This window comes from Mytilus californianus, unplaced genomic scaffold (genome assembly GCF_021869535.1).
Source record: "Mytilus californianus isolate M0D057914Y unplaced genomic scaffold, xbMytCali1.0.p SCAF_4, whole genome shotgun sequence".
NCBI classification, from domain to species: domain Eukaryota; kingdom Metazoa; phylum Mollusca; class Bivalvia; order Mytilida; family Mytilidae; genus Mytilus; species Mytilus californianus.
This window is the reverse complement of record NW_026262690.1, coordinates 50,739,850-50,752,657: the sequence shown is the minus strand read 5'-3', so window position 1 is coordinate 50,752,657 and position 12,808 is coordinate 50,739,850. Positions and strand designations below refer to the sequence as shown.

At 36.1% G+C, this 12,808-nt stretch overlaps 2 long non-coding RNA genes across 2 annotated transcripts; one reads left to right on the top strand and one right to left on the bottom strand.

Annotated features, from left to right (window-relative positions):
* Positions 1-1,378: 1,378 nt before the first annotated feature.
* On the bottom strand, positions 1,379-3,674 carry LOC127698421 (uncharacterized). Its single transcript, XR_007980815.1, has 2 exons — positions 3,489-3,674; positions 1,379-1,894 (listed from the first exon to the last, which is right to left on the bottom strand). It is a non-coding gene; the product is annotated as an uncharacterized LOC127698421 (long non-coding RNA).
* On the top strand, positions 3,455-4,003 carry LOC127698428 (uncharacterized). Its single transcript, XR_007980827.1, has 2 exons — positions 3,455-3,587; positions 3,749-4,003. It is a non-coding gene; the product is annotated as an uncharacterized LOC127698428 (long non-coding RNA).
* Positions 4,004-12,808: the final 8,805 nt, after the last annotated feature.

Genomic DNA, 12,808 nt, shown 5'->3' with positions numbered 1-12,808 from the left:
TTGTTGTCTCTTTGACATATTCCCCATTCCATTCTCAATTTTATTAGTAATTGAAAGTAATTTTCAATTACTATCATTAACAATTAACAAGTGTAATACCCAAACATTGAAGGTCACATGCAGTTTCAAATTAAAATAGTACAAAAAAAAATAATCCCTTTGAACACTACAGTTGTAAGATTTCATTGCAAATTTTTGACATTTCTGTTGGATAATCATTAGATTTTCAATGGGAGGAAGATGCAGCTTTGAATGTTGCAATATTTGCTTTCACTTTAAAAAAAAATAGCTATAATTGTTTCCACTAGGGTCTGTGACAGATAATGTGTTTAATATTTAAGTTCTAATCTTAGGGAAAGTGACAACAATTTATTTTCACCAGAAATTAAAACTTCACTAACAAAACAACTGGGTCAAGATGTGCATTTCATTTCAGGTAGGCGGTAATGGTAGCCTTTCCCTCTATTCCTCTACCCATATTGTAAACTTGGATATGGATGATGGCTTGTTTCAAAGCTGAGACTATTTCACATATGTGATTGAATTTTCTGAATATGAAGTGAGATGCATTTTTCTGTTAATTAGCACACCCTGAAAAAGCCTTTTGTTATGCTGTTTTTCCAGGTGAAAAATCCCTTTTTTCACACATTAAGTTCTTTGCATATATTAAATACTCCATTGCTTTTACACCTTCTGCTCCCTAATTCAGCACAAATGGTTTAGCTCCGTCACTTGTTAAAATATGAAACATGTCCAATATCACTGCACAGAGATTTTTGTTTACACACTATTTTTGAGTTCCTCCATGTGAGGTGCATTAGGGATATTGACCAAACTCCCTTCTATGACATGGAGAATAAGATGATGATTTTTATACCTATTACTGTCAGAACAGTAGATGTCTCCTTAGAACACTGACAAGTCTCATATACCATACCACATAGAACAGTAGATGTCATCTAAAGAACACTAACAAGTCTCATATACCATACCACAAGAAACAGTAGATGTCTACTAATAAATGCTAACAATTCTCATATACCATACCACATAAAACAGTAGATGTCTTCTACAGAACCCTAACAAGTCTCATATACCATACCACATAAAACAGTAGAAGTCTCCTAATAAAACCTAACAGTCTCATATACCATGCCACAAAGAACAGTAGATGTGTCCTTATAGACAATAACTAGTCTCATATACCATACCACCTTGAACAGTAGATGTCTCCTTATAGACAATAACTAGTCTCATGTATCATACCACATTATCTATACTAATATAGATACTACGAGTAGAAAAGGAAATGTTCTACTTGAATGGAACACTTATCCTGCCATACTGGATACTTGATATCATACGCAAAACTTTATAATAACTATTCTAATTTTATTAACAAACTAATATACTAAGACACCATTGTATACACAGTATACTAGTATCATATTCACAATCAGTTCTAAATCTATTATACTGAATACATATGAAAATAATAATAAATGTATCATTTGGCTTTCTAGGGGGCTACTCATTAAAACTTACAATAATACTAATTAAAATAATCAAATCAAAAACATTACCTACTCAACATAATTTTAAATTAATTAAAAAATAAAATGCCTAAATTATGCAATTTTAAGAACCTGCAGTAGAGCCCTGACAGGTGAAAAATTTATTTTAGAACCTGACTGGTAGAACCCAGACAGGTATAAATTTGAAAAATGAGAATACCTGCGGTAGATCCCAACAGGTACTTTTAGAACCTGAGTGGTAGAGCCCAGACAAGTATGAATTTTGAAAACTGAGAATTCCTGCGGTAGATCCCAACAGGTACTTTTAGAACCTGAGTGGTAGAGCCCAGACAAGTATGAATTTTGAAAACTGAGAATTCCTGCGGTAGATCCCAGCAGGTACTTTTAGAACCTGAGTGGTAGAGCCCAGACAAGTATGAATTTTCGAAAAATGAGAATTCCTGCGGTAGATCCCAACAGGTACTATTAGAACCTGACTGGTAGAGCCCAGACGGGTATAAATTTGAAAAAAAGAGAATTCCTGCGGTAGATCCCAACAGGTACAAAAACTAACTTAATTATCACCCTTAAATAAAACAAAGCCTTAATAATTTATAAGATGTATTAATGAATTGGGGGAAAATAATTTCCCTGAAATGAAGTAGGCCAAATTGAATGAAAAACATAAAACTAAAACAACAAAACACATATTGTTATGAGTAGCCCCTTTTAAATAAACATATAAAAATTAATACACATTAATTCATGACTATTTAATTTTTAAAGGTGCAGCTGGGGAAACGGCGGGTGGGCTGAATTAATTTTCCACAAGTAAAAATATGACTGCTAACAGTGCAATGCTCAAACGACAACTGACCATCCTATCAAAATTATATACAGATGTTCTCTGATTACACCCATGCTGTCATCATGCTGTTTCCTATCTAAGATCTAGTACCTATCCCTTAATCTCTTAATTAAAACAAAACTGCCAATCTGCCAAGCTGACAAGCTGACCTTATCATTCATGAAAATAAAACCTGGGAAAGTACATACCCTAGGAATTTATCAAAATATGTATAAACTCTAATTTAATTTTTTAAATTTCCATTTATACCTATTACTGTCAGAACAGTAGATGTCTCCTTAGAACACTGACAAGTCTCATATACCATACCACATAGAACAGTAGATGTCATCTAAAGAACACTAACAAGTCTCATATACCATACCACAAGAAACAGTAGATGTCTACTAATAAATGCTAACAATTCTCATATACCATACCACATAAAACAGTAGATGTCTTCTACAGAACCCTAACAAGTCTCATATACCATACCACATAAAACAGTAGAAGTCTCCTAATAAAACCTAACAGTCTCATATACCATGCCACAAAGAACAGTAGATGTGTCCTTATAGACAATAACTAGTCTCATATACCATACCACCTTGAACAGTAGATGTCTCCTTATAGACAATAACTAGTCTCATGTATCATACCACATTATCTATACTAATATAGATACTACGAGTAGAAAAGGAAATGTTCTACTTGAATGGAACACTTATCCTGCCATACTGGATACTTGATATCATACGCAAAACTTTATAATAACTATTCTAATTTTATTAACAAACTAATATACTAAGACACCATTGTATACACAGTATACTAGTATCATATTCACAATCAGTTCTAAATCTATTATACTGAATACATATGAAAATAATAATAAATGTATCATTTGGCTTTCTAGGGGGCTACTCATTAAAACTTACAATAATACTAATTAAAATAATCAAATCAAAAACATTACCTACTCAACATAATTTTAAATTAATTAAAAAATAAAATGCCTAAATTATGCAATTTTAAGAACCTGCAGTAGAGCCCTGACAGGTGAAAAATTTATTTTAGAACCTGACTGGTAGAACCCAGACAGGTATAAATTTGAAAAATGAGAATACCTGCGGTAGATCCCAACAGGTACTTTTAGAACCTGAGTGGTAGAGCCCAGACAAGTATGAATTTTGAAAACTGAGAATTCCTGCGGTAGATCCCAACAGGTACTTTTAGAACCTGAGTGGTAGAGCCCAGACAAGTATGAATTTTGAAAACTGAGAATTCCTGCGGTAGATCCCAGCAGGTACTTTTAGAACCTGAGTGGTAGAGCCCAGACAAGTATGAATTTTCGAAAAATGAGAATTCCTGCGGTAGATCCCAACAGGTACTATTAGAACCTGACTGGTAGAGCCCAGACGGGTATAAATTTGAAAAAAAGAGAATTCCTGCGGTAGATCCCAACAGGTACAAAAACTAACTTAATTATCACCCTTAAATAAAACAAAGCCTTAATAATTTATAAGATGTATTAATGAATTGGGGGAAAATAATTTCCCTGAAATTAAGTAGGCCAAATTGAACGAGTAGCATGAGTGAAAGCCCCCAAGAAATGATACATGTACATATAAGTAAAAAATAATTCAATATATCCATTAGGAAGAAAAAGTACTTGAATATAATTTCATGTATGAAAATGAAAACAAACAATATCTACAATACTAAAATAATTAACAAAATGTAGTTCTTATAACTCCTTTGATATAGAACAAAACATGTATAAAAAATTAGGAACGACACATTTTGCTTTGTGCTTTACAAACAGTTTTTGGGTCAGTTCGAATGTAACGTATATAACAATCGGATGACCATCTACCTAATGTCTGGATAATATGATCCTCAACCCCTGCCGCTGCTGCTGATGTAGCAGCACCAATTCGAAAAGAATGACCACAAAATTTACTATCATTATACCCTAATCTGAACAGCAAATCTCGAAGCAGAGATATAAATGTATCTCTAGACAAAGGAGTGTTATTATACTCATCACTAACGAATAAATAGGAATCTGGTCTAGCTCCATAATCTTTTCGTACTTGTATATATCTTCTCATCAAATCAACTGGGTTGAAAATATCATTTTCAAAAATAGTAATGTTAATACCTTCTCGAAATGGGTCACATTTGGAGGAATTCAGATGTAATGTGAAATTTTGAAAATTTATGTCTAAATTAATATTTTGAATTAAAAGTATGTCCTGCCTTGCAATTTTACTACTATAGGTAAATTCACCACATCGGAGAAATCCAAAAAAAGCTAGATTAAATGCGCACTGCAACATTAAGTCAACGAATGGAGAAAAAACTCCTTGCTTAAACATACAGCACAATTGTTTTAAAATTTGAGATGTTATAGGTAATCTCTTTTGTTTAACATTACTCTGAGACTTTTTAATACCTCTTAATATACACTCTAAGCGTGCACAATTAGTCAAAGGGTCAGGATGCCCTATTCTTAAGTAATTATGCCTAATTCCTGCTAAATACAATTTAATTGTAGCATGGGCTAGCTTAAGAGAATTCTTGCAATAGGTTACAAAATAAATTAAACAATCTTCATCTATTATTGGCACACTATTTATATGATTCTGATTAGTCATAGCCATAAATGTTTTAAAACATTGAAAGCCAGAATTATAAGTCTTTCTAGTACTTATACATAAGGATGCCTCCCACAGTTCCTCAACTTGCTTAGTTAGACCATCATCAAAAGGGCTGGTGCTAGGCAAGGTGTGGGTTCTTGATCTGCTTTTGGTAGATGTTCTCTGATTACACCCATGCTGTCATCATGCTGTTTCCTATCTAAGATCTAGTACCTATCCCTTAATCTCTTAATTAAAACAAAACTGCCAATCTGCCAAGCTGACAAGCTGACCTTATCATTCATGAAAATAAAACCTGGGAAAGTACATACCCTAGGAATTTATCAAAATATGTATAAACTCTAATTTAATTTTTTAAATTTCCACTTATCTTATTATTATAAGGTTTCCAAAATTAACACCAAAAATAGCCTTTTATCAGGGAAAACAATGCTGAAGAAGGACAAGTTTACGGTTAGGTACTGGTATCTCCAGTATTTAAAAACAAAAGCAGAAGGGACAGTAATAGCCCTGGAGAATCTTCCCATACTTTACGTTTATGTACTTTCAAGAAACGTGACTGTTCTTAGTTTGGAGAATTACCACCAGAAACCAATTCTATAGACCATTTGATTGGTCATGAGACAAGAACTAATGAAGTTTATGGTGTACAGGTCTTGATCATTTTTCATTTATTTTACATTATATCTAATGGTAGTGGTTTGGATTGATCCCATAGGACTCACCCTATATGTCATTCACTTTATCTTTACACAAGAAACAAGAACATATTTGATTTATTGTTGGGATCTCAACCATTTTCAAGCTATTTGAACATTCTCAAAGGTAGGACAGGTATAACTCCTTGATGTTTACTTTTTATATTTTTCAAGTCTTTTTGGCACAAGAAACAAGAAAATATATGGTTAATGGATGGGATCTGAATAATGTTCTGGCGTCTGGCTTTCAAATTTTCGATCCTGATATCTATGATGAGTTTATCTACTTATTAAGTCTCCCAAACGAAGTTTGGGAAGACTTATTGTTTTTGCTCAGTTATTATTATTATTATTCTTCTTCTTCTTCTTCTTCTTCTTCTTCTTCTTCTTCTTCTTCTTCTTCTTCTTCTTCTTCTTCTTCTTCTTCCGCCGCTTTTAAATTTGAACTTGTCCGCACCCGTTCTCCAAAACCGCTTGTCAGATTAACTTAGGGTTTCACAATATGTTAGACTAACATGTCTAGTGGTGCAATCAGGGTTTTGTTTGTGCAGTGGGGTTTATAAAGGGGTACTTTGAGGGGCAAAAAGAAAAGAGGGTTTTACTATAGAACCCTATGGGATTTTATTTTTTTAAATTTTCAAATGATTATAAATTGAAAACCGTTTGTGATAGACACAATCTTTTTAATTGAAAATGTTCTAAATGATGAAGCCCATTAAATGAAATACAGGGTTAGTCCCCAGGGGTCACCCCCACCCCCTGCCATTTAAGAAAGTTCTAATACCTTGTAAGTGGTCAAGATCCCCACCCCTAAACCATATATATTTTGGTTTGTTATGCTAAGATGGTTTGAATGATATACAGGGTTAGTCCCCAGGGGTCACCCCGACCCCCTGCCATTTGAGAAAGTTCTAATAGCTTGTAAATGGTCGAGATCCCCACCCCTAAACCATATATATTCTGGTTTGTCATGACAAAGCACATCAAATGAAATACAGGGTTAGTCCCCAGGGGTCACCCCCACCCCCTGCCATTTAAGAAAGTTCTAATATCTTCTAAGTGGTCAAGATCCCCACCCCTAAACCATATATATTCTGGTTTGCCATGCTAAGATGGTTTGAATGATATACAGGGTTAGTCCCCAGGGGGTATCCCGACCCCCTGCCATTTGAGAAAGTTCAAATATCTTGTAAATGGTCGAGATCCCTACCCCTAAACCATATATATTCTGGTTTGTCATGATAAAGCACATCATATGAAATACAGGGTTAGTCCCCAGGGGTCACCCCCACCCCCTGCCATTAAGAAAGTTCTAATATCTTGTAAGTGGTCAAGATCCCCACCCCTAAACCATATATATTCTGGTTTGTCATGCTAAGATGGTTTGAATGATATACAGGGTTAGTCCCCAGGGGTCATCCCGACCCCCTGCCATTTGAGAAAGTTCTAATATCTTGTAAATGGTCGAGATCCCAACCCCTAAACCATATATATTCTGGTTTGTCATGATAAAGCACATCATATGAAATACAGGGTTAGTCCCCAGGGGTCACCCCCACCCCCTGCCATTTAAGAAAGTTCTAATATCTTGTAAATGGTCAAGATCCCCACCCCTAAACCATATATATTCTGGTTTGTCATGATAAAGCACTTCAAATGAAATACAGGGTTAGTCCCCAGGGTTCACCCCCACCCCCTGCCATTTAAGAAAGTTCTAATATCTTCTAAGTGGTCAAGATCCCCACCCCTAAACCATATATATTCTAGTTTGTCATGCTAAGATGGTTTGAATGATATACAGGGTTAAGCCCCAGGGATCCTCCCGACCCCCTGCCATTTGAGAAAGTTCTAATATCTTGTAAATGGTCGAGATCCCCACCCCTAAACCATATATATTCTGGTTTGTCATGATAAAGCACATCAAATGAAATACAGGGTTAGTCCCCAGGGGTCACCCCCACCCCCTGCCATTTGAGAAAGTTCTAATATCTTGTAAATGGTTGAGATCCCCACCCCTAAACCATATATATTCCTATTTGTCATGTCTCGAACATTTGAATGACATATACGGTCAGTCCCCAGGGGTCCCCCCCCCCACCCCCAATGTTCTAATATCTTGTAAATGGTTGAGATCCCCACCCCTAAACCATATATATTCCTATTTGTCATGTCTCGAACATTTGAATGACATATACGGTCAGTCCCCAGGGGTCCCCCCACCCCCAATGTTCTAATATCTTGTAAATGGTTGAGATCCCCACCCCTAAACCATATATATTCCTGTTCGTCATGTAATGAACATTTGAATGACGTATAGGGCCAGTCCCCAGGGGTTCCTCCCCACCCCCAATGTTCTAGTATCTTGTAAATGGTCGAGATCCCCACCCCTAAACCATATATATTCTGGTTTGTCATGCCAAGATGATTTGAATGATATACAAGATTAGTCCCCAGGCATCACTAATGCATATTACTTTACTGGACCAAACCAATTTTCACTGGAAGTTGCCCAATGTCAGGCGACCCTGGGAATTACAAATTATGGGAGCTTCGTTTGGGAGACTTCGTAACAGCATCCTGTTACATTCATTTCTTGTTCCTAAATTGCAATGTTTGGAGAGATGGTTCGACATCAAAATCTTCAGAGTCTTAGGAAGCTCCATGCCATACTACACCAGCTATGCTCCATCCTTGCAACTTGGTGGCCAAAGATTCTAGAACCATCTTTGACCACTAACTAACATAAACAGAATGGACCATTACTGTTACCAAAGAGAACTTGGCATCATGAATACTTAGTATACCACCGAAGGCCAAATAATGAGAGTTACAAGCAGGCTGAGTAGAACCTTCACCAAGTTTACAATCTTAAAAAAAAATTACTGACATTATGGAGAAAATAAAGATTACACAGAGCACATTCACGGATGAGCAACTAGATCGACGGATTTCAACTCGAGATCACCCCCAGTTTTTGTTTTAGTTCGTGTTGCTCACAGTCTTTAGATTTCCATGTTGTGTTGTGTATACTGTTTGTCTATAAACCGTTTTTCGTTTTTTGCCATGGCATTGTTAGTTTGTTTTTGACTTATGAGTGAGAATCCCTTTAATAGTATCTTTTGACTTTTGTACGTACATTTATGGACATCTTCTCCAAGACTGATGAGGACGTAGGTCATACAGATATCCGGAAACATCGCATCGATATAACAGATAACAGGCCTTTTAAACAACGTTATAGAAGAATTCCTCCTTCAGCATATGTGGAAGTTAGATACCATCTCCGATAGATCGCATTGCAGGGGTTATCAGACTATCTAAAAGTCCATTTGCCAGAAAGAAGGACAACACCCTGCGCCTATGTTTGGATTACCGTCAACTCCAAAATAGAACGAAAAGGACAGTTATAACTGTCCGAGGATTGAAGGTTTGTTTGATTGCCTTGACGGGAGTACCCTTTTCAGTGTTGTTGATACGAAGTCTGGTTATTATCAGGTGGTTCTGTACAAACCACACACGGAAAGGACTGTATTCATAATAGGACCTCAAGGCTTCTATGAGTACAACATGATGTCATTTGGACTCGCAACCTACCAGAGACTCATTGAAGACTGCCTAGCTGATTACCACCTAAGAATATGCTGTGTGTTTATAGACGATGTGATCATCTTTGGGAAGCCTTACCAGGACCATCTTCACAACTTGCAACTGGGAATTGACCTCATAAAAGGCGGACCTGAAGTTGGCACCTAAGATATGTTCTTTCTTCCAACGAAAGGTGGCTCCTTGGACACATTGTTTCAGAGGTTTGAGTGGAAGTTGATCAGAAAAGACGGAGAAGAGCATGGACTCACGGATCTGAATACTACTAGTAACTACTAGCTTCATCAAGAACTTCAGCCAAGTCAGCAGACCGTTGGTAGAGCAAACCGTTGATAAAGTTAATGCCAATTCCAACAGGTGAAAATGTAAGAAAAAAGAAAAGTAGAAAAAGAAACAACAACAAATGACACTGGGGAGAACAACAAGACCAGGCATTCGGGGATCTGAAGTAACTTCTAATATGAGTTTTTTAGTACCCTGACTACAGTTTGTATTATGAACTTCACACAGATGCGTCTGGTATTAGACACAGTTCTGTGCTTTACCAAGAACAACCGGGCGAGAAACATGTCATATGTTATGGCAGTAGAAGACTTACCAAGGTTGAGAAGAATAATCCAGCACACACGATGGAGATCTTAGCTGAAGTGGGCAATCACAGGCAAGTTCAGAGATTATCTGTATGGATCTACCCATTTTACAGTGATAGTGAATAGTCGACAACAATCCCTTGACATATGTTCTAACTACTGCCAAACTGAATGCCACAGGACACAGATGGCTAGCCGACCTTGCGATCTACATCGTTGACATCATGTATCGTCCATGGAGAAACAACTCTGATGCTGACGCCTTAAACAGACTTCCCAATGGCATTGTCGAGATCAACAGCAACACCTTCAGAGCCATCTACAATTCAGTGACATCAATACCCTATCCAGAATGCTTAGTAGTCACTGCAGATGTACTCCAAGAGGAGGAAATTCTGAATGGAGCATCTACTAGTGCATAAGACATTTTAGATTGCAAAAAAGCTCAAGGACAAAACACAGTCAGTACCATCATCTGAAGATCGTAGATGGCGTATTATATCAACAGGTCACTATCAACCACGAAATCAGAGAAAACAGCTTGCACTTCTAGCACCACATCTGAACCCAACACTCTGCATGCACTACATACGATATGGGACACCCTGGCAAAGTCCTATATTGTCACTATCTACTGGCCTTTTATAGCCAATGATGTTGATTAATGGAAATCACACAGTCATTGATAAATATATTCGAAAAAGACAATAAACACTTCCCAACCAGAGAGCTACGCTACCTATTAGCATAACGACAACTACACAATGCAGCTAGTGTGCATGGACTATCTTACTTAAAAGCCATCCAGAGGAGGTCAACAACACACCCTGTTCATCACAGACCATTTTACCAGATTTGCACAGGTCATTCCCTTCAAGAACAACAAAGACAACAGTTGAACCCTTCTATCAGCATTACATAGTGCATTATAGAATACCAGACGATTCATTCCATTCAGACCAAGGCATTAATTGCCAAAGATCAATAAGGAGTTATGCAGTCTGACAGAGAGGACTTGCACCATCAGCTATCATCCCATTGGCAACTGAATGTGCGCTTGTGACCCTCAACCAGACAAGAAGAACTGGAAAGCTTATGTTGGGCCACTTGTCCACGCATACAACTGTACAAAGCATGAATCTACTTTGTTTGCGCCGCATTATCTTATGTTTGAAAGAGGTCCGTGGATGTAGCATTTGGAATACGGAAAGACACAGGATCCAATTGCATCAATGATCTTAGAGAACGGTTGGAGTTTGCGACTGAATCATCGAAGAAAGCACAGCTGAATCAGAAGACGAACTTTGACACCAGAGTAAAGGGAGCTTCTATCAAGAAATGATATTTTATACTGTTGAAGATATTTGTATTTGAAGGCAAGTGGGAGCAGTATCCGTATCTTGTGCTTGGTCAACCGAATCCGGTCATACCGGTCTTCTCATTGAGAAAGGAGGATGGAGGACACAAGAGGAACCTTCACAGAAGGTTGTTGTTGCCAGTAAATCATAAAGTCGAACCAACCAAATCGGTGCCTAAACCCAGAAACCAATTAAGAAGGAACCACCGACACCTGTACCAAGACTGAAAGAAACCAGTAACAGATATCCAGTCATCTATGATGAGAATATTATAGGCATTATATTGGAGCCACCAGATGAGAATGATACTGTAAATGTTTTGTGTCATATATGTATTCATGAAGTTCTTCCCGCGACCCGTGAAAAAAAAAAATTGGAAATGTCTTTTTACTGAAAGATCTGCGCATAGTTAAACTAGCCCTCGAACAAGATGGATTCATTTTTGTTATCCACTTCTTTAATGCTAGACCCGAATATGGATGAAATATTGTTCATTGGACATTAAGCAGATAAAAACTTATCAATCAATCAATTCTACTAAAACATTGTACATTTTTTCGATTATTATTTAAAGATGTACCAAACTTTCTTTCTTTTTACGATAACATTACTACAGTACCAATTTACAAGATTATTTACTCTGGAATTTAAGGTGGTACCAAACACCTTGACCAAGGATTTGTATAGTAAGACTTACTATACAAATCCTTGCCGTGACTAAAATTTATTTGGGTCGTTTAATTTTCATAAAATTTGGCAAAAATATAAAAATTTCAAAAAACTTGAACCACACATTTTATAGGAAAAATTTCATTGGATATTTAGCAGTTTGACAAACACTAATTTTGATCATTGAGAAGCTTAATATTTCCTTAACAATAGAACGTGATTAAAACGTTCAGTTGATTTTCACAGAGTTATCTCCCTGCGGTGTTATGTAACTAACATCTTTTAAAAGGGCAAACGATACAGTTTAGATCCCTCGGTGATTTTTTTACGAAAATTTGCATACAAGCTATTTTTCACCTAGTCAATTTAAATATGTAATAAAAAATATACCTTCATGTGCTACTTTAAGAGATAAATGGGGTCGAAAATTTAGACATTTACTCAAAATTTCTGGTTTTTTTGACATTTCTATCCTTTGGATAGACATATCTAACTTTTTTGTTTCAAAATATAAACACAAGCGGATTTTTGTAAAAACATTCGTAAATTCTTCTCTGCATAAGTATGCTCTAAATTTGTATAACAATTCTTTGGAAATAATTAATTTTTATCAAAGTTTCATGATTTTAGGAAAAAAAAACGGCCTTTTATGCTGTATAGTTTATCTAATTTAAAAAAATTTCATCGGTGACTTTTTCATAAAAATTGGTACAAATAATCTTCATACGTAATAAAACCTAATGTCATTTAAAAAAAAAGAGGGGTATTGTTTATTATTTATATTTAATTTAAACGATTAATTTATCTCATAGGTACATATTATAATTAAGTACAAATAAGTACATAAGATACGTAAAAAAATCTTA